At 35.7% G+C, this 27,670-nt stretch overlaps 1 long non-coding RNA gene across 2 annotated transcripts in view; it reads left to right on the top strand.

The window, feature by feature from the left end:
• The first annotated feature begins 4,804 nt into the window (after positions 1–4,804).
• The window catches only part of LOC106783087 (uncharacterized), a 40,448-nt gene continuing 17,582 nt past the window's right edge, over positions 4,805–27,670 (top strand). The window contains exons 1-5 of one of the 2 annotated variants that reach the window (XR_002807432.2): positions 4,805–5,199; positions 8,666–8,796; positions 12,981–13,063; positions 13,346–13,437; positions 13,766–13,891. This is a non-coding gene — a long non-coding RNA (uncharacterized lncRNA). The remainder of the gene's footprint in view (positions 5,200–8,665; positions 8,797–12,980; positions 13,064–13,345; positions 13,438–13,765; positions 13,892–27,670) is intronic. The other variant, XR_011437821.1, reaches the window with a different exon arrangement.

Genomic DNA, 27,670 nt, shown 5'->3' with positions numbered 1-27,670 from the left:
TTCTAGATCATTATCCTTCTCACCTGCTTCTACATGCCTTGGCTGACCTCCCCGTATGTGACCTACTGACTGATTAACTTTTGCTGGGTTATTGTTGTCCTGGCCAACTTTACCATTTCTGTCCTTTCACGAAGAATTTTGATAGATATGTTTTGTTTTTTAAAACAAGAGTTTTCAGTTCAAAAGTAAGGCAGCAATCTCTGTATATCCCAAACACTTTAATAATAGGATGGAGTTCAATAAGGAATACACTTTAGATAATTTCCAGTTTTACAGCCTCAGCCAAAGCTGAGAAGAGTGGGATCCAGTTTTCAGCAGGACTGGTTAGGATACTATGAAACAGCAACCCTATTTTATCAACCCAACTCTTCCACTCTCAATATAAGAGAAGGTTAAAGCGGCTAGGAGCAAGAATTTCTTAGAAGAGAGTAGTCAGCATTCTATTGCTCCTCCCCTCCCCAGTCCTCAGAGATTTGATGGGTAGGTGGGTTTCCCTCTCACCTTAAGCCATGTTATAATGGTTTATGGAGAGGGATACCCAGAAACCCCCTTGGAAAGGTTTCACACATCTTATGGAATGGGGAGAATAAAAGGAACTTTACTTGACTCGCTTTAAAATCGTAAGGCCTTGGTGGTGACCTGCCTGAGCACAATAGGATAAAGTATGATGTGAAAGTTACTCTTTCAGAGCATGTTTGGGCAAAGATACAAGTTTCTTGTGATTCACATTTGGACTCACAAGGGGCTCCAAAACATCCTTGTGGAAAGGCAGAGTTAGGGCCATGGTTTCCGGTGCTACAGTTGGTGTCCTGCAAAGAGGTTCAAGTTGAGGTTGAAATCCAGCCTGTGCCATTATTTCAGTTGGGCCCTGTCAGCCTGGAGAACTTGTGCTTCTTTCTAATTTGCAAAATAATGTATTAATGGACAGTGGTGCATCTGAACGAAGTGACCTTAAATGAAGGTGGATCCCCAGGAGCAAGGAGATTACAGTGCGAAACCATCACTTGGATGAGGTTTCATCTGAAACTAGGGGCCTGCAGATGGAATATGACGTTATATGGAGGTCTCTAAAAATGAGAACATGAGAGAGAGAAAAGGGCTGGGAGTAGGAGGAGAACGCCAGATGAGGGAAAGAGCCAGCGTTTAGACATCCTGCAAAGGAAGATACCAATGCTGGTTGACAGTAGCATAGGCCAGGGAAGGTGTGATTTTTCATATCTAACTCTCCTCTGCCCTTCTCAGACTCAACCCTGGAATGAGAATTACAAGAGATACAAGTGAAGGGTGTGTGTAGCTAGGAAAAGAGAGCAAATGACCTCCACACCCCCTTCCCACTGCAAGCTTCGGGCCCGAGGTGGAATCTGCCTGCTGATTGAGTGGGGATGGGAATAAAGAGGGGTGAAAAGAGTGGAGAAGATTTGAATGACATGAATAAGTGTATCTTAAATTAGACTGGACTTTTTAATACCTGAAAAAGTGAGAGTACATGTTAATACCCGTAAGTCACAGGGAAAGCTATGGGATCTGTCCAAGACTGTATCTAAGAGTAGGACAGAACAAGCTTTCAACAAGCCCTCGAATGTATTCAAACAGAATAAATGTGAGAACAAACAAAATTACTTTTTCTTCACACTTTGCTAAATTCAATAAATACATTGGATCCACTGGCATAATTTCCATAGTTGCTTCTTCTTTTTTCTAAAACTGATAATCCTCTTTTATTGGTTTGTGCTGAAAAGCCAATTTTTGATTTCCTGAATAAATATGAATTAATTTTTGAGATGTACTGTTTAACTCCCCAACCATTAAGTCTATCAGATAATGGATAAAAACACCAAAAAACAAAAGTTTCATCTTGTTTACTTGATAGTCTATCAATTATAATTCTCTAGCAACTGGCCAGCCCTATTGTATATGTAAATTATAATAGTTGGTTTCCTCAGAATGATGCTGTGACCTTAAAAATTGTTGTTTTTTTTGGTGCTATTAAAATGATGTCAAGGGCCAGCCCTGTGGCACAGTGGTTAAGTTTAGTAAGCTCCACTTCGGCGGCCTGGGTTCAGATCCTGGGTGTGGACCTACATCACTCATGAGCTATGCTGTGGTGGTGACCCACATACAAAATAGAGGAAGGTTGGCACAGATGTTAGCTCAGGGCTAATCTTCCTCAAGCAAAACAGAGGAAGATTGGCAACAGATGTTAGCTCAGGGCCAATCTTCCTCAGCAAAAAAATAAATAAATAAAAGATGTCAAATTATATTCAGAATTATTTCGTGCTAAGTGCTTTTTATTGTATTATTTGAAAATAGAAAATGCATGCAACTTATGTGGTTAGGATGATTGCTTTCCCCAAATCCCAAGTCAAGAAATGTGGTCTGACAAATGGTTTTTGGGCTACATCCAGATACAAGAAAGTATCTACATTGCCTAAACATTGTTACCGCTGTAGAGTTTCTGGTTTAATGCCTTTGGTCTAAAGAGCTGACAAAGAGAATATTAAAAATATGATGTGTACAGGGAATACATTTGAATTATGTAGGGTAAATTACTTTAAGCAGATGGCACCACATTATCCATTAATATCAGAACCTTAGCTTGCTTTTCTTGTGTCTGCCTTTTGGAGCTTTTTTTTTTATCTGAGTGATTTTTAAGTAAAAACCTCCTCCATTAGATATTTCCTTACCCAGTTTGTTTGTTTACCTAATCATGACATTAAATCCCCTGCCATATTGCTAGATACGGAAACAGTCCACCACATTGTTCATTCAAAATTTCATAACATTAAGGGTGTAAGCCAACCCATGCGATCATATTTCTGTCTTGTTAATCTACAATTATTTGGCATTTGAATACGAGTTGTTTTCACTGGATAGAGACCAGTTATTTTTCTTTCTTTGTTTTGTGCTTATTTTCGATGCTGTCATTTGGCATCCATGTACTCTATTCTTTCATGATTGTATTCTAACTTAGAGACGTTCAAGAATAGTTTAGAACAGTAGATCAAGCCTTATCACAGTTCTTAATTATGTTTTGAAATGACTCCAAATGGTAGTCTTCATCTAAGAATAAGCCAAGCATTACAGTGAAAGAGGTGTGAAATAGCCACATAAACACTTGTAATACTAGTTCATTTTTCAGTTTACTAAGAGCATCATTAATGAGAAAGTGGGTTCTTTTTTTTCTTTTCAGTTTAAAATAATTACTGGAATAGTCTAACATCTGTATAAAATAGCAAAAATCAAAGAGACTGAAAATCAAGTGCATCTATATATATCTATGCATTAAAAAGTATTCAAACCCTGGGGCCAGCCCAGTGGCATAGTGGTTAAGTTCGTGCACTCAGCTTCAGCGGCCTGGGGCTTGCAGGTTCGGATCCCATGCATGGACCTAGCACTGCTCATCAAGCTATGCTGTGGTGGCATCCCACATAAAATAGAAAAAGCTTGGCACAGATGTTAGCTCAGGCCAATCTTCCTCATCAAAAAAACAAAAAAAGTAGTCAAACCTAATTTCAGCCAATGAATGCATGACTAAGGGGTATAAAGTATCCTTCATTAGTTATGGATTGACAATTTTGGGGAAAAAAAGTCCCAATGAATATTGGACATTCTTCCTTATCCACCGCTATACTAACAAATGAACCATTCAAAGGTAACACTCTGTCATTTAACGGTTTCCCGTTTGGCTATACTCACTAATTTTATCAGAGAGTTTCTTAAACATCTTGTTTTAAGGTCTGGGTATTTGGCTTAATTGTCAATCATTTTCATTATAGAACACTTTAAGTTTATATAATATTTTTAGACCTTGCTTATAGGACTCACTCACTAAACACAGCATTTCTATGATTTTTATTAATTTATTTATGTCCTCAAGGTTGATATTTGAAGACAAAAGCTAAAACACAAGATAAAAGTTTGGTTAAGGTTTGGATAGGAGGTTTTTTTTAACTCACATAAAAAAAAATCAAGTCATAGTTTAGATATTCATTCTGGCTGATTTGTTAATTAGGAAGACAGTTAATATTTCCTTAATCAATAACATTAATTCAAAAAAGTACCTACTAGAAGCAATGAGAATTATTTAGAATGAATGCAATTCAAAGGCAAAAATACAAACATTTAAATAGTCCCACAGAATAAGTTCCAAAAGCTTATAATTAAAAATAATAGCAATAAATAAATGAAGCCCTAAAAAATGAAACCACCATGAATGAAAATTATCTGGGGAAAAAAAAAGAAACTACCTTTAGAAAGAGATCCACAAAAATGGCATATGCTAGAATTAAAAATAAGTTTATTTGATACGTTTAAAGAAATAAAGGATATGTTAATAATGATGGGGTTCCACTTTCACTTAGGATATTTAAAGCTGGCAAAGAGCATCACTCCCACTCTAACAGGAAAATAAACTGTATGCTCTACAAAATCATTACTTTTTATTCCATCGAAGAGCTGAGGTTAAATTCGCAGGACAAAGAAGTCTAAGCAGGAGAGACAGAATACATGGGAAGAAGACGCAGCTCCAGCAGGCAAGAGGAAATTAGTGAGAATGTTATCACATTGTTCAAGGGTGAATGCAGACTAGCCCAACAGCACAGAATCCTTCAGTGCCCTGGACACAAGGGAATTTTCACTCACTTGGAGGCTGTTTTCCATGGACTTCCACCAAATGCTCACAAGAAAGCTTGTGTGAGCTTGCGCAAGTCCAGGTGACCGGAGAAAGCCTCCCATGGGTGGTACAGGCAGAGGAAGTAATCATCTCCCAATATAGGAAAGCCGTGAAGCTGCACCTCTCCTGCCTGGACTTGTCTCTCATACTAAACAAAAACCTAACGTGCTTGGGGAGCAAAAGCAAGTTCTGGCACTCTCAGGGCACCCATTATTGCGTCAATACCCATTATTGCTGTGGGAAGGGAAGTAGAAACAAACTTCTTTTCTTGGGGAAATGGCAGGGAAGAGTTTTACACAGGGTTCTATATTAACAGTGTTGGAGGTCTCAGCACCATAGGAGAAGATGGAAAATCTCTCCCACACAAGACTCACCACAGGTATAATGCAGAAATCGGCCATCATCGGGAGGAGGCGTAGGAATGATGAGAAACCCCACCTATGAAGCCCAGGCATACGGGACCTAAGACACACTGGACCAGGACAGAAGAGGACTGCCTCTGTCCTCTGTCCATCAGCCAGCAAACAGTAAGTAACAGGTGATCATATTCTTCCCTGGGGAAGAAGCAAGAGTTATTCTCTCTGGAGAGTGACCTTCTGTGTTGCAGTTGTGCAATGATGGCTGAAAGCTGAGACTGGAGCAGGAATACTGAGGAAAACCCTCTGGTAGCTTAGCTCCCACCTTCAGCACAAGAAAGCATTTGAAAAATTTGAATCCTGGGGCCAGCCCGGTGGTGCAGCAGTTAAGAGCGCATGTTCTGCTTAGGAGCCCAGGGTTCACAGGTTTGGATCCCGGGTAGGGAAGTGGCACCGCTTGGCACGCCATGCTGTGGTAGGCGTCCCACAAAGAATGTAGAGGAAGAGGGGCATGGATGTTGGCTCAGGGCCAGTCTTCCTCAGCAAAAAGAGGAGGATTTGCAGCAGATGTTAGCTCAGGGCTAATCTTCCTCAAAAAAAAAAATTGAATCCTGTTGTGCCCTGTAGCTAACAACGGCAACAATAGAACCCGCACTCAGCTTAACTCCTGACCAGGTGGCTCAACACTTTAAAGCAATATTCTGACAAAAGGAGGGCCAGGCTCATTTCCAGACATAGATACAAATTATCTGAGTATCTACTATTCTCCACATGATATTAAACATTCAATAAACAATCATGTCACACACAATAAAGAAAAAAAAAATCTCTCCTAGTTTGCTGAAAGATTTTCTTTTTTAAATCAGAAATGGGTTTTGAATTTTGTTAAATGAATTTTTGGTGTGTGTGCTGAGATGATTGTACGGTTTTTGTTTTAGTTTGATACAGTCAATTCCACTGAATGATTTTCAAAAGTTGAGAACTTTGAATTGCTAAAACAAACTCTACCTGGTCATGAAATATTATTATACTTAGATACTGTAGGACTCAATTTGATAAACTTTTGTTTAGAATTTTTGCTTCTAAATTCATGAGGGACATTGGTCTTGTCTTGCAATGACTTTGATAATAGGTTTTTACTAGTCTCATAGAATGAACTGGGAACTGTTTTTTCCATTTCCACTTTTTGGATGTTGGTATTATTTCTTCTTTAGATGTTTGGAAGAATTTACCTATGAAGCCATTTGAGCCTGATGTGTTTTTTGTTTTTGTTTTTCTGTGAAGGGTTTCAAATACAAATCAACTTCTTTGATCAATGTTGACTATTTTACTATTCTAATTCTTCTTGAGTGAAATTTTTCAGTGTTTATCTTTCAAGGAATTTGTTCATTTTATTAAAATTGCCAAATTTGTGGCATAAAGTAGATCATGATGTTATTATACCTTTAACATCTGTAAATCAGTTACCTTTGTCATAATTGATATGGATGTTTTAGGTCTTCTGTATTGTTTTTCCTTATCAGTCTTGCTAGAGTTTAACAATTTTGTAGATCTTCTCAGAAACTCAGCTCTTAAATTTGTTGATTTTCTCCTTTTTCTCTGATTTCTATTTTGTTGATTTCCATATTCATATTTGTTATTTTTCCTCTTTTTTGGGGTTTAATTTGCTCTTCCATTTATAGTTTTTAAAGATGGAAGTCATTGATTTGTAACCTTTCTTTATTTTTAATATAAGTATTTTGTTTTAATTTCACCTCTAATTACTGCTTTCACAGAGTTGTATGAATATTTACATGTCATGTCTTCAATTTCATTAAAAACAACTGATAGATTAATTTCCATTTGATTTCTTCTATCATTTGTGAGTTACTTAGAAGTAGTTAGTTTAGTTCCCAAATATTTGGATATTTTTCAGAGATCTTTCTGTTGTTATCTAACTTAATTCCATTGTGTTCAAAGACCATACTTTCTGTGATATGAATCGTGGTGAATTTATCGAGACTTCCTTTATGCCTCAGAATATGGTTAATTTGTTAAATATTCCATATGCACTGGAATAAAATGTATATTCAACAGAGTGATATGTTTATGTCCACTAAGTCAATTTGTTGCTCAAGTGCTCTAAATTATTGGTGATTTTCTGTCTACTTGTTCTATTAATCATTGAAAGAGGGATGTTGGAATATAATTGTGTTTTTGTCTATTTTTCTTTGCTATTCTATCAGGTTTTGCTTCTTTTGTTTGGAAGGTTTGTTATTTTGTGCATAATCTTTTATGATTGTTGTGACTTCTCAATAAGTTCGCTAATTCATCATCATGAAATGACTTTCTTATCCTTGGGAATATTCTGTGCTTTCAAATTTACTCCTTCTATTAACATAGCCACTCCAGTTTTCATTAGATTTATGTGAGCATGGTATAACTTTTTTATCCTTTTACTTTTTGACAATTTCTGCCCTTATATTTAAAGTCTATTTCTTATAGGCTGCATATAGGTGAGTCTTGCTTTTATCCAATCTGACAATTTCTCCTTTTCAGTTGATTCTTTAGAACTTTTGCTTTTAAAGTATTAATTTATAAGATTAAATTCTATCATATTTCTATTCATTTTCTATCTTTAATAGTTTTTTCTTTTTCAGTCTTTTTTGAATTTTATTATTGAGTTTTTTAATGATTCTACATTATTTCATTTGTTGCCTTATTAGCTGTCCCTCTATTGTTTTAGTGGTTTGCTTTAGGGTTTCTAGTACACAGTTTTAACTTATCACAGTTTATCCTCAAGTGATATTAAACCATTTCATGAGATGTAATAGCAATCTTAAAAGATTTTAGACTTAATATATAATCAAAACATATTTTGGTATAGACACAATATAAAACATGGCAGTGAAAAGTAATGAACAATTGATATATACATTGCTATGTTTGGATCTCAAAAACAAACTCAAGAGAGAAAATGCAAGTCACGAAAGAGTATGTATAATCCTATTTCATAACATAATTTTTTTAAATGGGTGAAATAAACTTGAGATAAAGACACACGGAGTAAAGTTATTTTAAAAAAGCAAAAAGAATTATCACTGACCATTTAGGATAATGGTTGCTTCAGAGGCTGGGGGACTTAGATATGGAGATATTCAAAGAGGACATATAAGGCATTAAAATATTGAAGGTCTGTTATTTGAAATGAGAACAAGGATAAATAGTTTATTAGTATTATTTAAACTATATAAAAGTGTTTATATATATAAACATATATATGTATATATATCAGCTTTACATTAAAACATCCCGTTCATTAATATATCAGTACATACAGTAGATTTTGGACAGGGAAAAAGTACATAGGATGTATTAATGAGAAACTAGTGTCTGGCCATGTGAAAGAAAAAAAATTTCACTTTTCATGTTTTACGTGGCCCTAATCAATACATAAATCCTGTATTTCTATGAAAAAGCATGATATAGATAAGTGAAGAAACAAATGCATGAATAACTTATTAGAGTCTGAAGATAAACGAAATTAACAACTCCAGTCATTCTCTTAGGCACCCGATACTGCATTGTGTGCAAACCTACGGTTTCGTTTAATAGTCTTAAGCCCTTAATGAATCTATTATCTACATTTGCATCTGAGGAATCTGAAAACCATGAAGGTTAAGTAACTTCACCAACGTGCCACACCTGCTGAGTAGTGAGTTACTCTTCAAACTCGTGATGTCCGGCTCCAAAGCCTCAGTTTCTTCCATTAAACCATCGTATTAGGAGGTGAGTAAAGTCCCAGATATACTTCATATTTTCCACAACATGTGATTTTTTTCCATTTACAAACAGCTTGTGTGCCTTCATTAATGAACTAAGCTTAATATTAATACCTCCTTTTGACCTACCTCACAGTGGTAAAGTTAAACTCAGATGAGCCAATGCACATAAAATTTACTTGGCAAACTGCTGTATGTAAATCTTATTTTTGTTGCTTTTAAAACGTTTCTTTTTAAATTGCATTTGCAGCGCAGAAATAAATATGTGACCTGTAACTGGTACTTTACTGTGATGAATTAATGAATACATACGCCAGAAAAACATTTTTATAGGTAAAAATATGGGAACGTACACTCACTGTATGTTATATCCATCTTTTAATCTTATCTTTCCGTATTCTTGGGAAGGTAAATAGGGGCAACTTCTTTTGGGATTTCCTGAAGGATAAACTGAGGGACTGTATTCCCTGTGTTACCTCACAGGACAGGGAAGCAGTGGGTCTGTGAGGTGGATGCAGCCCGGTTTGCGGCTTGCACTCAGGCAGCCTGTCCAGCCTCACTGCTGCTCAGAGCCAATGCCAGGTGCTTTTGCTGAAGTGCGCTGCAGAGACTTGCCACAGGTGGCGGTCACGACTAATGTGCACCTGCACTACTAGCCTAGCGTCGCATCTCTTAATTAGTTTTGTCTGCTTTATGGTTCAGTAATTAAACAAATTGTTATAAGTAACTAAAAAGTAGAAGCCAAGAAGCCCATTTCCACAGCTGGCAGCCTGACACATTAGAAGTTTAATTGCTAAAATGCTCTGTCAGGGGCCAAATTCTTTGTTATCGTTTGCCTAACAATTACGAATGAGTGGGTGGGTACAAGTGGCACTTTGGGCGCTATAAGAATTCTTTTATGACTGATTTTTTTCCCCAAATATTTTTCTATAGTGACTGAGTTCCTTGGGAACGGATTACGATAACCCATCTTTTTAAGCAAGGATGAGTCTTTAAACCAGGATGCTCGCTGCTGCTAAAGAGGTTTAAATCATAAGAATTAGTCTGAATACTTTCTCCAGAGAATTATCAGATAAAGAAATAAGGATTGCATTCTTGTCAAGTCTCTGGAGAACAGAGCATCTTTCTATAAGCATTTTCCCTGTGAAAGTCTTCCCGTGCTGTCCTCTTTCTCTTACCTTAACTAAGGACCTTAAAACTAACACAAAGCCACATTCTTGGGACACATACATGCCATCTCTGCACAAAGTATTACAGCTTCTTTCCAAACTCAGACACTGTTTCTAGCACTATTTAATTTTTATTCTCAGTTTTATACACCTTAAACTTACATAAAGAGTCATCTCTTTCATTTGCATAAAAGAATAATAGAAAAACATTTTTCTGTACAGACAAGAATAGGTACCATTTGTCTCTTTACTATGCTGAGTACAATCATCTTAATGGGACTTCACGTGTTTTTGGTTTTTTTAATTATGTATTTTTCTGAGTATTAAAGTAATACATCTTTGGTTTAGAAAATTGGGAAAATACGTAATTGAAAATATAAACATTATTCAAAAATCCCACACTGGCATATTGGATTACTTTGCAGCAAATATTCACTCCACTTCTCCTGAGCAAACTACTTTGCAGCAAATATTCACTCTCCACCTCCTGCTCCACGGGGTCTGGGCTTGGCCATGGATTTCCTTTGGCCTCCGGAATGTGGGAAGAAGTAACGTGTTAAATGCGGGCAGAAGTTCCAGTTCAGAACAAAAGCTTTCAGAGGCTGACTCTCTTGTAACTCCTCATGTCTGCGTGGCATGGCCGTGCCTCATGCTGGCCCTTCTCCTTCAGCCTGGGGTCCAGAATGAGAGACATGCAAAACAGACCTGCACAAAACTCTGGATCCAACCCAAGCCACATCTAGCCAAGTTTCAGCTGGCCTCTTTTTGAGCCTGAAATAAATGTCTCACTATAAATCTTTGAGATTTTGAGGTTGTCTGCTACACAGCAAAGTTGACAAATATACCCACCTTTCAATGGAGATTCTATATATGTGTGTGTGTGTGTAGGAGTATATGTGTGTACGTACTCAGGCATACATATACACATACGTTCTGGCATATTTTCTTCCAGACATCCATTGTTTCCTTGTCTTTCTCAGTATGTGTGTGTACATAAGATACATATGTTTAAGGGTATGTATAGGTTGTATAAATACACTGTGTGTGTACATAGGTATACAGTAAATCACATACATGCACATGGATTTAAAACAGATCTCCTATCAGGTGATGAACCCGTTCAGGTTTGCCTGGGACTTTCCTGGTTTTAACTTTGAAAGTTCCCTATTCTGGGACACTCCTCAATCTCAGGCAAAAGAGGACTGTTATCATCCTACCTTTTACTTTTTTCACTTTTAAAAAATTCCACATTTCTAGTTTAATAGATCTTGAATAGAAACCTTCAAAATTCATTGCATATTCTTCTCAGTTTGTGCTAATTTCATAGTACCCCATCACACGCACACACCAAACACCCAGTTTAACCAATTACCTAGTGTTAAAGATTTATTTTTGTCATTTTTCTCTTGTACATTTACAAACATTTCCTTTATAATCTTTGGTTCACTTGTGGGCTATTTTTTCTTATTTTATCATGATTACTCGTAACATAGGATTTTATGATTTGAGAGGCCAATTTATTTTATGAATTCAACAGCTTAATCTTAAAATATTCTAGTAGAAGATAAAATGTTGTGAACCAATAGCATAGTTGTAATTTATATCACAATACAATTTCTAATCAGATTATATGGATAGCAAATATAATCCATTTAATAGAGTCACCTCAACAGCCATTGAGCCACATGTTCTTTCTATTAAATATGTAAGTCTTAGTACCTACCCTCATTTGACTTTCAAAAGAAGTGTATAAATAAAATATGCACATCTGAAAAATAAGTTTACAATATTAACAATATAGGACATGTAAAGTATGATACTAATATCAAGTGCTACATGGTTTGAGGAAGTAAACAAATATTTTAGTTTAGTGTGGTCAAGCAAGGCTTCCCCAGGAAGGTAGGATATGAAACTAAAGGAACACTAGACATGATATATGGGATGTACTATCTATCCAGTCCAAATTGAAGTTAGGACTGTATATAATAAAATTGTAATTATGCCGTTAAAGCCTGGAGTTTCTAAAAGAGAGATTCGTGTGGGATACAGCAAGACAGGAGACTTTGTGAGAGAGAAGGCATCTGAGCTGGATCTCAAAGACTTTTTCAGACCTGGTGAATAAGCCATTTATATCTCCAGTAGCTAAAGCACATCTGCAAACACAGCAATAAATTAATAAAAGTGAGGACGTTTTGGAGATGTTCAGAATGTTTTAAGAAGAAATATTCCATGCAAATATCCTGACAGATAATTATAATACTTTAAAAATAGACCTCTCATAAAGCCTTGTTAAACATAAGGTTCAGAGGTTTACATTGAAAGCATAATTCTGTCTTTGAATCTCTTCATTGAACTTCTAAAAATGCATATTATGTTTTAGACATGTTGTCTCATTCTTTCTGGTATCAGTAAAAGTGTTTAAGACTTTGATGTACAGTAGTACATTTTAAGTGGTAAATTTTAAGTCACGTTCCTGGAAAAGTCTTATGAAAACATGTTATTCCCCTTCATGGTATGACAAGCTACAGAAAATACAGTAGTAAACAGTACCTTGCCAACTCTTGCAAAGGATGACATTAAAAATAAAATGCTACACTGCATGGAAAACAAAACAAAATAAGACTGCTTTGTATCTTTATCCAAAGCAATTGTCATAAACAGGTGGGTGTCGATCGTAACAAGAATGAAATTACTCCCAAACACACAATTTAAGTAAAACAAACAGCTAGTGGTATTAACACTTAAAAGTGTCACATGTGTTTCAAGGAGAAAAAATATCTTGTATAGAATATTTTCTGGATCAGGTTGCAGATTTATTAGTCATGCTCCAATACCTTGAGACCAATTCAATTTGTCAGAGCTCAATATCATTGCCATTTGCCACAGAATCTTGGGTTTTAAATCAAGGCCAACATCACAACTAACCTTGGAGGGAAAACAAAATTTATAGTATTGCTGTAAGGCCCATGTCTCAAAGGGATTTAAATCATTTGAATAATCTATTCATATTTTTTTTCTACAGGTGTGAAAATGAGACAGCTACAAGTATGTTTAAAATTACAAGTAATAATATTACATTTGCAACAAGAGCGTTCAACAGAACAGGTTATGTTTTATGCTTAATAAATTTGAGGTTTAAATAGAGAAAAAAATGTGTACATATAAGTTACTCGTGTGATTGCAGAAGGAGGTGTTTAAATTTGTTTACCTAGTCAAATTTATGGGAAGACCGTCATTCAAGGAGTGTCTTAAAAACAGGCAAGCAAAAATACATATGGGGAGTCTAAAGAGATCTGATGTGGCTCATAAATGTCAACTGCAGAGCCTCTTCTTGTTCTTCTGAAAAATGTAATATGTTAAAGATATACCTAATTTATTTCCATTAAGGAGTTTATGCCCTGGAAGAAGTTCAGTCTTAAGGTCCATTTTCACTTACTCAAATTAGATGGATTGGAGCATTACACACATTACAAGAAAATGTAAGTATGCAACTGTCTTACTTATCTAGATTTTTTAAGTGAATTAGAGTGAATTCTGAATTTTCTGTTTTACAGAGTACCTGTAGGAATTTTTTTAGATCTTTCATTTAAAAAAATTTTAAATATAAGTAGACAATCAATTATGCTTAAATATTCAGTCACTGGTTTAGTAATCTCCCTTCCTGTTTTCTCTCTCTCCTTCTCTAGCTCATTTTCCCTTTCCTTCACTCCTGCCTCTCCGTTTACGTACTGTATTAGTCACCTCAGGCTGCTGTGACAACATACTGTAGACTGGTCATCTAAACAACTGAAATGTGTTTTCTCACAGTTCTGGAGATTGGAAGTCTGAGATCAGATGCCAGCATGGTTGGGTTCTGGTGACAGCTCTCATCGTGGTTTGCAAACACCTGTCTTCATGTTGTAGCCTCACTTCATGGAGAGAGAGAGTTCTGGTGTAAGTCTTCCTCTTCTGATAAGGGTACCAGTTCTATGAGATCAGGACTCCACCCTTATGACCTCATTTAACTTTACTCACCTCTTTAAAGACAGTATCTCCAGTACAGTCACATCAGGAGTTAGGGCTTCAGCATATAAACCTTGCGTGGACTCACATACCCTGATAAATATTGACATGGAAACTTTGGAACCAAAGCTAGGACTGGATGCCTCCAAAATATGTTTGAGAACTCTTATATGGTGTGTACTAGTAACAAAATTTTGTAATATTCAGACATGCACATACATATAAATGAAAGAAATAAAATTTGTCTCGTTAATGAGTCATTACAATTAGCATACAAATATGATATTCTTTCTCTCATCCATTTTTTTCTTTAATGCCACTTCTCTTCCCATTGCCAAATTACTTTTTGCTCTTCTTTGTATAAGCAGCAGAGGTGACATTTTGAGACTTCTGAGACGATATTGTGAGAAGCCTTGCAGCTTCTGCTTGGATCTTTGGGGTAACTTTTTCTTAGGGCACTGACTCTTGGAACTAGCCTCTGCAGTCAGAGACACTGAAGCCAGAAGGGAAGGTGACAAATAGTTGCTTTTTTTTTTTTAACATCCCTGACTTCTTCTTATTCTTTTTGTGTGTTAACACAAAAAGAGCTAACATCTGTTGCCAATCTTCCTCTTTTTATTTCCCTCCTCAAAGCCCCGGTGCATATTTGTATATCCTAGTTGTAAGTCATTCCAGTTCTATGTGGGATGCTGCCACAGTGTGGTTTGATGAGCAGTGCATAGATCCACACCTAGGATCCAAACTGGCGAGCCCTGGGCCGCCAAAGCGGAATGCGTGAACTTAATCACTTGGCAACAGGGCCAGCCTCTAAATAGTTGCTTTTTTTGTCAGCCTGTATTAGTTTCCTATTAATGCAATAACAAAGAAACTCCATATCATAAAACAACACCAACAAAAATTATTGTCTTTCAGATCTGGGGGTCAGAATTCTGAGACATGTCTCACTGAGCTAAAATCAAAATGTGGGCAGGCTACATTTTCTTCTGGAGACTCTAGGGAAGAATCTATTTTCTTGAATTTTCCAGTTTCTAGAGGTCATTTGCATTCCTTGACTGGCGGTCCCCTTCCTCAAACTGTAAAGTCAGTGATAACGTTGCCTTGCTTCACATTGTCTTCTGCCTTCCTCTTCTACATTCAAAGACCCTTGTGATTACATTGATTTCAGTAGGATCATCCAGGAGATTTTTCTTATCTTAAGGTCACCTGATTAGCAACCTTAATTCCATCTACTACCTCAATTTCCCTTTACCATATGACATAAACTGTTCACAGATTATGGGGATTAGAACATGGACATCTTTGGGAAGTCACTTTTCTGCCTACCACACAGCCCAAGCTGAGCATCCAACTGACAGTCAGCATCAACTGCTACCCGTGTGAGGGATCCATCAGGGATGTTCAGACCAGCAGGGCTTTCAGATGACTACAGCTGCAACTGATATCTGATTGCAACTGCCTGAAAGATCTCAAATGAGAATCACCCAACAGAGACAAGTCAACACATAGAACCAGAAGGGATAACAATAAATTTATGTTTTAAGCTCTGCATTTTAGGATGGGTTGCTATACAGCAAGAGATAATGGGAATCTCATTTTGCTAACTCAATGGTCAATTTTTTACTCCTTATTTTCACTGAGCTATCAAGGAGCATTATTTGACACAGCCGATAATTCCCTTTTCCGTGGTATATTTTCTTTGCTTGACTTCTAGTACATCTCACACTTTTGCGATTTCTTTTAACTTTCTGGTTGTTTTTCTTAGTCTCTTTTGCTAATTCTTCCTCTTCTACCTAATCTTGTAATGGAGTGACACAGTGCTCAGTCTCTATTCCTCTTCCATATCTACATTCCATCCCTTGGTAGTCTCTCATGGATTTAAAGGCCAACCATATGCCAATTCCTATGCTTATACCTCCAGTCCAGAATTCTCTGGAAGACTATACTGATAAATCCAATGGACTACATGACATCTCCACTTAGATATATAATTGCCATCTCAAACTTTAAGTCTTCAGCCTGCCTCTATTCTGCCTCTAAACCTGTGCCACAGCCTTCCTCATCTTAATTGCTGGCATCCTCATTCTTCTCATTGCTCAAGGCATGTACCTTGTAATCATCCCTTTTCTCTCATATCTCATGCTTAAAACAAAGTTCAATCAGGAACTATGAAAGAGAGATAGATGCTGGATGGTTGCGGACTGTCTCTTCACACTCTTGCCTCTGAACAACACATACTACTTCTACCCATCTAATCATATCCACCTGCAAAACTTTGGCAAATGTGGAGGAATAGATGAACTACTTGGGAACCCCCACTGGCTGTACCATAACTCTTTTTTGATCCATGTAAAGAAATATAATATACAAATTTCACATCAATAAATTGTTTCACTTAGTTTTCCTTCAAACTCTAAGTTTAAAGAGTAGGTACTGTTGTCCCTGAGGAATATTTAAATGATTCAAGTACAGCTCAAAATCCACTACTAGTAAGTTGTAGAATTCACACATGCAATCCTGAATTCTGATTCCTTGGTCAGAGTCCCTTCTAATATGCCGTACAGAAGCATGACTATGTAGGAATCCTGTAAAATAGATATTTCTTCTTTAGAACTAAGAGCAGCTCATTGACTCATTTTTAGGTGTTCCTGATAAGGAAATTCAAACAGTGAAACATCACTTTGAAGGACAAATAAATGAAAAAGATTTGATGAATTTACCTAGATTTTATGTATCTTCATGTTTTAAATTATACTTTAGAAAAAAATCATATTTAGTTAAAAATGGAAAAAATATGCAATATCTTACACAATAAACAAAAAATGTTTTCCCATAAATATTTGTAATTTTTTAAATATTCCAAAAAATAGTTCTGAGTACGATGGATCCCTGTCATAATGTGCTTTCAGAGTAGACTGTAGATATTGTGAGGCTTCAAATAAATACGTTTGCAACATAACTTTTTTATTGGTAATTATATTTGAAAGTACAGTCTAGCTTCTTTGGCTTAGTCCATTAAATATATATACAAGTTAAAATCTTCTCTTTAAGAAGTAAAATATCAGTCCAAACAAACAAAAAAACGTTATTCTTAATGTGAGCTTTTGCAAGTAAGAGACGTCACATGAAAACTCTACCAATCTCAAAAAATTCTTAAGTCTGCTGCTGGCCTAAAGGAAGGTGATCAAATGATATCATTAGATTAATCTATTCACTGAAACACTTTTATAGCCCACAGTTATAGTTTTTGCCATTTAAACTGAAATGACAGTTTTTAAATATGTCCTAAAAATAGTAAATTGAGTAAATTCCCAAGTATTTTAAGTATAGTTATGTGAGTATATTCTGACATAAATAATAAATATGCCCAACACTGTACTGATTTTTTTTTTTTGCTGAGGAAGATTTGACCTGAGCTAACAACCATTGCCAATCCTCCTCTGTTTTTGCTTGAGGAGGATTTGCCCTGAGCTAACATCTGTCCCAATCCTCCTCTATTATCTTGTATGTGAGACCCCTCAAAGCATAGCTGGTGAGTGGAGGTGGTCCGCGCCCAGGATCCGAACCTGCGAACTAAGGCCACTGAAGTGGAGTGAGGGGGACTTTAACCACTTGGCCATAGGACCAGGCTGCCAACACTGGCTGCACTTTTTTTTATGAAAGAAATGATTTTAGAGTATAGCTTTGGTTTCGTCAGGTAAGATTTAAAAACCAGAAAATTTAAAAATAGAAAATAAAAAATATAAATTTATATCTCAAACTAGGGCAATCATCATTCTAGAGATTAAAATATGTTATCCTAAATAATATGCTAGAAAATGCACTATATATTTCTTGGGGTTGAACATGATGTCTGATTCACTTCAAAATCACCTATATCCAATAGTCACTCATAGAGTAGAAACTAACAATAACCGTATTTACATCCTCAACTAAAAACTCTCCCAGATTTCATGACGCCAACTAATTTTTATTTACCCAGGTATTTGTAGCCTATTTTATACCTTCTCCAATGGAGAGTTTTAGTTGAGATCACCATTTGAGGATGCCAGTCTGTATGAAGTCAGGCTTTATTTTTCCCCCTACGAAATAATTCTATTTAAACATAGAGGTGCTGCTATCATTTAGGTTTTAACTTAGGAGCACCTCCATCAAAGCAGTACTTAATTAGTTCTCACTTTTGCAGTTAAATTAACTCTATGATATTTTCCCTTCTCCTAAAAATCCTGTTCTTAAGACTATTTCCAATGAGTTTATGGCTATCCTGTAGTTTTTGCCCCTCTTATTTTTCACACTATTGTCTATAACAGACGCAAGCATGTAGTCAATAACAAAACAGGCATCTGCGTCTCTGGAATTGATGATTCCCAGAAAGCTCAGTAAAGTATACGGTAGTTCTCCTTTATCAGCAGTTTCGCTTTTCTTGGTTCTAGTTACCTGCGGTCAACTGCAGTCAGAAAGCAAATTATCCCCCTTCTGACATGTCCTCAGAAGATCAATAGTAGCCTAATGCTCCATCACAATGCCTATGTCACTCACCTCACTTCAACTCGTTACTTAGGCACTGTATCATCTCCCATCACCCCAAAAAGAAGAAGGGTCAATATGAGTACAGTACAATAAGATACTTGAGAGAGATCAAAATCACATAACTTTTATTACAGCGTATTTTTATGATTGTTCTATGTTATTATTAGTTATCGTTGTTAATCTCTTACTATGCCTAATTTATAAATGAAACTTTATTATAGATCTGCATGTATAGGAAAAAACATAGTGTACATAGGGTGTATAGGAAAAAACATAGTGTATATAGGGTCCGGTACTATCCATGGTTTCAGGCATCCCGGGGACTCTTGGAACGTATCCCTCAAGGGTAGGGGGCACTGCTGTAGATATATTTGAGCCTTACCCCCAATTTTACCAATATGCTCAGCTCCTGAGTGTCACATATGACTAAAAGTGCCTTGGGGAAAAAGTTACAATGACTATAAATAGACATATTTTGCATAAATAACCCAGGAAATTTCATTCTATTGGTATAATGCCCACTTTCATTCCTAAAACAGGAAATGTCTGCTGAACCTTTAATCTCTCACCCTCGTGAACACACCCACATCTGTGATGACAACTGCTACATCTATCATGGAATTTGCATTTGGCTTATGTCACACATGACTCAGTGTAGGTGTTGCATAATTATTGCTCTTTCAGAAAGTGACCATAATATGCATATCTCACCACTGAATACTAGAACTTAGCCTGCAGCCTGGCACATAGTAGGTCCTCAATAAAAATATGTCAACTGAATAAATAAAATAATGACGATATTATGTTAATTTCGTTATGTTGAAAAAGACAAGGCATTTATATAATAAGAATTATCAAAACAGTGTGTTCTTCCAGGATATACCACTTATTAACTACATGATCCTAGACAATAACCTGACATGCTCCCATAATAGTTCACATAACGGTGATGTGAAGATTGAGTAAATGATGCATCCAAGTCACCTCGCTTCTGCCTGACACATTGGAAAAATTAAATACATATTAAAACAAACAAGAAACATCATCAATTAAAAGAATTTTTTAATAAAACATAGATTTTAGAAATTTCTTTGGCAAAGAAGACTAATAAATGTTTCCCGAGTTGCTTATTCTAAAACGCTGAAAAGATATTTGTAAGAAAGACCTTCTATAAATCTTTGCAAGAAATACTAGCTCATGTCTACCAAACTTTGCTAGGTTATTGTTTCTAGAGTGCATCTGTAACCAATAAACAAAAGAAAAGGAACAATGTAATCAAAATATTTGAGCTGAATAGCAAGTATAAAATATGCCCTATTAACTTCACAAATTGTACAAGTATGTCACATGTATGCTATTAATTACTCTGACATACTACTTGTATGCCAGAAATCACAGTGTTTTTCACAAACATTAAGTACTGAAGTAAACCCTTCTCTTTTTATATAAACACTTACTATAGGCTTTGTTTCATTCTTCGCGAAAAGCTAGTCACACCTATTATTCCAGGACTCTCAGCAGTGTTCAGAGGACTACCAGCCACTGTCCCACTTTCTCAGTTTAACAGGTATCCATCTCCTGGATCTGGAAAAACTAAGAGACTGATTTAATTCAAGTCATCATGGAAGATAAACTATAACTTTTTAAATTTGATCATTTAAAAGTAATTTTCAACTTTTTTATGATTTTTATTCTTGTTCCCTAGTTTCCTTTGAGGTGCTTTCCTCCTCTCTCATAAAACTTTTTTCCTTGTGAGTTCTTCTAAGAATATGAACTTGTCTATCCTCTCTCGTAACCTTCATAAATTCTCCCTGAAACTTTTCTTGTTTACTTAAGCAGTTGAAAATATCCCATACTTGCTAGTTTCTTTTACTCACCTCTCAATTCTCGCTCACCAACCAGTGTCTTAAAAGACCCCTAGCTAAGATCATAGGGACAAAAAGGAGGAGAATTGTTTTGAAAATAGAGGTTGTTTGACAACAGTGTTAAATACCATAGAGAGGACAACAAAGGCATGAAGTTGACACATAAAGAAAATTAGAAATGACTTGACCTTTTATAATCTCCTCATTGATCTCACTGCCATTAGTGACATCTCTTTCCTTCATCCTTACTATTGCTAGAGTTAGATTTCTGAAATGAAAATCTTCATATGTCAGTACAATGCTGACATTTTTCAATAGTTCTCATAACCTGCAGATTGGAGTCCAATCTACTTAATACTGTGTATAAGCCCCTTTAACAGGACGCTGCCTGACATTTCAATAAAATATCTTACCACATGCCCCCATCAATGGGGTTACAGCAGAATCAAGTTCCTAGTTGCTCTTTGCCTGCATCGGGTGACTTCATGCTCTGCGCTTTGGCTTCTAAGTGTCTGGAACCCCTTTAAGTCCCTCTTCTAACTGGTAGACTCTTTCCCGTCATGAACAATCTTATTTAGAGGTCACTGACTCCTTGCATAACTTCCTGACTCTCTAGACAAATTTATTTACATCTTTCTTTTTCTAGTCATTCAAATTACTTTTACTATGGCAAGAATCTTGTTATAATTACTTATTTATGTTTCACTGTACTGCAATGTAAATCACCTTTATGCGAAAAGTATATTTTTCTTCTTGTGTGTAGGAGATACAAAATGAATGACAAAAAGATGATGTTAAAAGATGCTAAACTGAACTAAGAGATAGTGTGTGGCCCTTTAGTTTAATGTTTAAATTATTTCACTATTGACTAGTATTTATTATTTATGGATGCAAGAGACTTGGAGTCAAAAAGACATGGCTTGAGAGTCCTGGTTGTATAATATAAGGTCAAGTTGCTTAAAGGCTGTGGTCTCCATCACCTCACTTCCTACCTGGGGATTTTGATTCTTTACCTCACAGTATTATTCTATTGATAACTTCCTTAAACTATGTATCACATTGCCTACACAGTAGGTGCTCAATAGATGCTAGCTATTCTGATCCTACCCTGTGCTTTGCCTCTGTCATCAACCACTAGTTTCCTTTGTAATACTAAACCCCCCTTAATGTGAAAGGGATTGGATAATACAGAATAGAAACCAACTGATAAACTTTTTAAGATAAAAACTACAAAATCTTCGATATTGAGCAAAGAATCAGAGAACTCAGCATTTCTAAGATCTTTGAAAACCAGAACATCAGCCTTGTGGGCCAATCAGCCTATTCTATGTGTGCAGGCATTTGTTTTGGAAAAACTCACAATGGGATAATTACCTATTCACATTAACAGCCTTGGCTGTAGCTACCACTGAATCAATGTAAGTTAATGTAGCAGATCGAATTTTTTTTCTTTTAGTTAGTTTCTTCTTAAACAGTGAAAGATAATGAGTAATAGAAGATGAAAGCACAAACATACACACATATCTAAAGGAAAATGCTTTATCTTCTTACACTAAATATGCAGTAAATGATGCAAAACACAAAATAAATCTTGCACAGTATTTCTCCCAGACACCAAATTTAGAAATAAATCCAAGCTATGGCTATGAATTTAGCTAGATTTTAATGCTAGAATAAGAAACCTATAGACTGGGGACATTTCCAACCTTAGCAAACAGCTATAAGTAGCTTTCTTTTCTCTCTGATTTTTTTATTTCACACTGTCTGAGAAGCGGATTACCTTCTTCATTCAGCCAGAGAGTCATGGTATCCAGCTCCTTAAATTAAAGACATTAGAGACTCTTGAGAAGTCACAGACAATGGATCACCAGAGATCAAGAGAGGAAGAAGATATTTTCCAGCAGAACCTGTCCTTAACAGCAATATTAAAGCACATAACCATTCTCTTAATGTTCAGCATAAAATAAAGTGTAATATTACCTTGGAAAATTCATGTTGGCATGATGATACTACGAATTAAGGTAGTATCTGTCAGTCTTGGTGATAAAAAATGAAGAGAACGATAAGCCAGTTTCACTTCCCCACCAATATATTAAAACAAAAACAAAAACCTTAAAGCAATCTATAGTTAGACAACATTTACGTTTATCTGCACCAATACATGATCTATTGATTTCATCAATAAATTATTCAAGTCACTCGATGATGGAATTGCCCTATCACACAGCTACGGAAACAGCTGAGAAGCCCAACAGAAAAAAGTGTCAGTTTCCACAAGTTTAGTTGCTTTGTGAAATATCAAACAAACATGCATGTGATAAAAGTTAGTAGAATCATAAATAAAAAATAGCACATTATTGATGGACATGAGGCTTTTTTCGCTATTGACAATCTATCTGAATTATAATCAATCATGTCATCTAATATCAAAATTACCTCAGATTTGTGTATCCAAAATATAAATAATGGAATGTTGAAAACAATCTGAGTGTGAGCATCTCATCACAAAAGATCAAGGTGAACTCTATAAGGGCTCCAAAACATTAGAAAGGATATAGAAATCTATAATTTACTAGATTATGTATATATGATAATTAAGTGGCTTTGGGAAATTTGTCTAAATCTCTAGGAAACATATTCTACATAAATATTAGAATGTTCTATGTGAATATAGAGAAATCATGTAATGTAGATCCAAGTGCCCATTACCTAGATTAGATAATTTTCACATTTTTTCCATTTTTGTATCTATTTTTGCCAAAATATTTAAATAAATTATTAACATTATGAAGCTTCACTATGAAATATTTTATTATAATTTTCTAAATAAATAATGACATTTTATACTTAAAAGTAATACTCTATTGCACCTAACAAAATTAACAATTATGAGAACATCAAAGCTATTGTTTATCAATATAATCTAATATATGTTTTGTATTCAAGTTTTCAAATTGTCACACCAATGTTTCTCTATTCGTGTTGCCTTTTTCAGGCTGCTACAACAAAGTGATGTAAACTGGGTGGCTTCTAAACAGCGGAAACTTCTTTCTGATAATTTTGGAGGTTGGGAAATCCAAGATCAAATCATTGGCAGAACGGGAGGCTGATGAGAATCAGGACCCATTTCCTGGTTCTTAGATGATAGGCTGACTGGCTGTCTTTTGCTGTTTCCTCACGTGGCAGAAAAGGGTTGAGAGAGCTCACTGGGGTCCCTTGTATAAGGGCATTAAGGGCACTAGTCCCATTCATGAGGGATCTGTCTTCATGAGCTAATCACCTCTCAAAGGCCCTATTTTCTCATACCATCACATGAGCTTCAACATATGAATTTGGGGGTAAAGCAAACATTCAGTCTCAAACATCTGTATTTTATATAAAGTGGAAGTTTGGTTTAAAGCCTCTGATTCAAGTGAAACATTTTGGGCAAGAATTCTTTATAGGTGGTGTGTATGTCATATTGCATCACATGAGTAGGTACACAATGTTTTGTTTTCCATTCCTAGTGATGCTAAAGTTAATCACCTAGTGAGGGTGGAGATAGCTTTACTCATCCCCTGTAAAGTTACATTTTTTTCTCCCTTGAAACTAGAAATACTGGATGGAGTGATATTTTCGTATCTTGAGAAAAATTTGTTCCCATCAACTTTTTATCCAGTAGCTATAAAATGGTAATTTTTCTAGGACTTTCTTTCACATTTGTTGAACTGCGCTCTTCCATAAAGAAGAGCTTTCCTACATCAGGTAAAGCTATTTGGTTATGGTGTAATATAGTATCTCCAAGAAAGGGAGAATAAATATTTCATTTATTTCTCTTAATCAAAAAATTTTTTATGTGTAGAAATGTGGTATAGTAACTACTTTAAATGGTAAAAATATGTTTTTGTTTGATTTTAAGTGACTCGCTCTTTTTATTATGGCCTTATAGATTTTTATGTATTTAATTTTTTCAATTAATTATAGTACTTATCCCAATTTTTACATTATTGGAATATAACATACATACAAAAAATACATATACCATAAGTAGATAGCTTGATAAGTTTTCACAAAGTACAACACACCTGTCTACTACCCAGAACAAAAGGAGAACTGAGAAGCATCTCAGAAACTTCTCTCATGCCCTATCCAGTCACCCCCAAAGCATCTACTATCACTTCTAAAACCACAGATTAGCAGTGCTTGTTTTGGGACTTAATATGAAATTTTACATTATGCTTTATTTTATGTCTATATCTTTTCGCCCAATATTAAATTTATGAGATTCATCCATAGTGTTGCATATAATTGTGATGTGCTCATTCTCATTGCTGTAGTCTCCTATTCTATTTCTGAATATGCAAAAATTTATCTATTCTACAGTTTTGGGGAATGTGCACAGTTTCCAGTTTGAGTTACTACAAATAACGTTACTATGAACATTTTTGTACATATCTTTTTTTTTTTAAGATTTTATTTTTTTTCCTTTTTCTCCCCAAAGCCCCCTGGTACATAGTTGTATATTCTTCGTTGTGGGTCCTTCCAGTTGTAGCACGTGGGATGCTGCCTCAGCGTGGTCTGATGAGCAGTGCCATGTCCGCGCCCAGGGTTCGAACCAACGAAACACTGGGCCGCCTGCAGGGAGCGCAGGGACTTAACCGCTCGACCACGGGGCCAGCTCCCTTTGTACATATCTTTTGTGTGATAGATATTTGCTTTTCTACTGGATATATATAAAATATAAATGTATACTTCCAGGCCAGCCCAGTGGTGCAGCGGTTAAGTGTGCACGTTCCACTTCTCAGCAGCCCGGGGTTCGCCGGTTTGGATCCCGGGTGCGGACGTGGCACCGGTTGGCACACCATGTTGTGGTAGGCATCCCACATATAAAGTAGAGAAAGATGGGCCTGGATGTTAGCTCAGGGCTAGTCTTCCTCAAAAGAAAAATATATACTTCCTTATGTGTGCAAGTATAATTATGTATATATATATATTCCAATACTGCCATCATCAATATATGAGGGCTCCTATCCTACATCCCCACCAACTTGATATTTTCCTGCTTTTTCACTTCAACCATTCTAGTGAGTGATCAGGGTATCACTCTGTGGTTTAATTTGTATTTCCCTGATGATTGATAAAATTAAAGCATCTTTTCAAATGTTCACTGGCTTTTTCCATATTCTTTTTTGTTTGTTTGTTATTTTGCCAAGACTATTTTTGAGTTGTCTGTCTTTTGTATTGATTTATGGGATATTTCTAAGAATTATTCTGAATAAGAGTCCTTGGTAAGATATATATATTGAGAATATCTCCCCCACATACAATGTTCCCTTTTCACTATTAATGGTGTCATAACCGTAAAATAATCAAATTTCTTAAGTTTTCCTTATAGTTTGTCCTTTTTGTATTGTGTTAATAAATATTTTTTTTACTCCAAGGCCATGAAGATATTCCCTATATTTTCTTCCAAAGTTCTATTGTTTTACTATTCACATTTGGTTGTGAAATACATGGAATTGATGTGTCCTTTTATACATCCCTGGATTTGTTTTACTAATACTTTTTTTAGGATTTTCTACCTTTACTTTGGTCAATTTTTATTTTATTTTCTCCATTCCTCATGGGTGAGCACCTAGAATTAGGATTGCTAGATAATTAACTCTCTAAAAATCTGCCAAAGCGTTTTCCAAAGTGATTGTGCCATTTGTGTTCCCAATAGAAATTTATGAGAGGTCCTGTCGCTCCAAATCTTTACCAAAATGTTGCATGCTAAGTCTTATTAAGTTTAGAGATTTTAGTGAATGTGCAGTACTATCTTATTGGCTTTAAGTGGCATTTCTCTAATAAGCAATGATGTCGAATATCTTTTCTTGTGTCTGTTTGCCATTTGTGCATATTATTTGCTGACATGTCCATTTACATCTTTGATCCATCTTTTTATGAGATTGTTTTTGCTCTTATAATTGAGTTTTAACAGTATTTTATGTTCTCTGGATGTAACTCCTTTAAAATACATATTTATTATTATTCTGTGGATTCCTTCTTCAGAAAAACAAATTTGATGACATGTAATATATCAGTTTCCTTTTATGATCAGTTCTCTTTTTATCCTACTTAAAACAATTACTTGGCACAAAACCGTTCAGATTTTCAACTTTCTGATGGCTTTGATATCCAATTTTTGTAATTGTGTAGATTTTTAGTGGTTCTTAGCAGGAGCATTGACCCGCTGCCCACACTATCTTCTACCCAAAATTAGAATTTCTTTTTTGGTGCTCAAATACACTGATAATATTAAATTGGAAGCTCTTAAGAGAAACAAGTCCTCCATCAATTTTATTTTTTAAGTTAAATAGCTTTGATTTGATATCTGATAGTATCTGATTAGCTATTAGAAAGACATCTGAATACTCCTTGGACAACTTCAGAATAGGCTTTGATCTTTCAAACCAAGATGCCCTCATTAATTGTCCAGAATGTGCGTCAAGATTTAAGTTATTCTTCACAGGTGGCCTATAGAATATATGAACAAAAATGGAAGAAATGATGCATTTTACTAATAAAATAATAAAATGTAGCTATGCCAGCAGATATACCAATAGTATTCACCCTGATAGTTAACCTCTGAACTACAGAACCAAATATATGGAGATTTCAACCAAACTTTAGAGTTATTTTTTAAAGATTCAGTAAAGATACTATTTTTATCACACACAGAGATATTCCAGAGTTGTTCATAGTCTCTATGATTTAAAGAAGGGAAAATTTTTCCTACTGTTTTCTGACCAAATTATTTGGTGTTTTGTATCTCCATTACTCTGCTCTATCTCTAAAACTTGGGAACCATGATTAATTGCAGTATGTCAAGGTTTACAGCAGTTCAATAAGAAATAGGTAATTTTTAAAAATAGTGAATACCGGCCATGTACATTTTAAGTTCATTGTAACAGAAAACTTGAGAAACTACTAGGGATTGGATTAAACACACTAGAATTTATTCTCTCACATTAAGATCAAAACAAAATGAGGGGGCCGGCCCCATGACAGAGTGGTTAAAATTCCACGTGCTCTGCTTCAGTGGCCCAGGAATCACAGGTTCAGATCCCAGGCGCGGACCTGCTCCACTCATGGGCTATGCTTTGGAGGCATCCACATACAAAATAAAGGAAGACTGGCACAGGTGTACCTCAGGGCTAATCTTCCTCAAGCGAAAAAGGAAAAGGAAAAAGAGGATAATTGGCAATGGATGTCAGCTCAGGGCAAATCTTCCGCATAAATAAACAAATAAATAAATAAATAAAGCAATAAAAAAATAAAAACCAACACCACCCGAGGG

This window comes from Equus caballus, chromosome 4 (genome assembly GCF_041296265.1).
Source record: "Equus caballus isolate H_3958 breed thoroughbred chromosome 4, TB-T2T, whole genome shotgun sequence".
NCBI lineage: Eukaryota > Metazoa > Chordata > Mammalia > Perissodactyla > Equidae > Equus > Equus caballus.
This window is presented reverse-complemented; position numbering and strand designations above follow the sequence as displayed.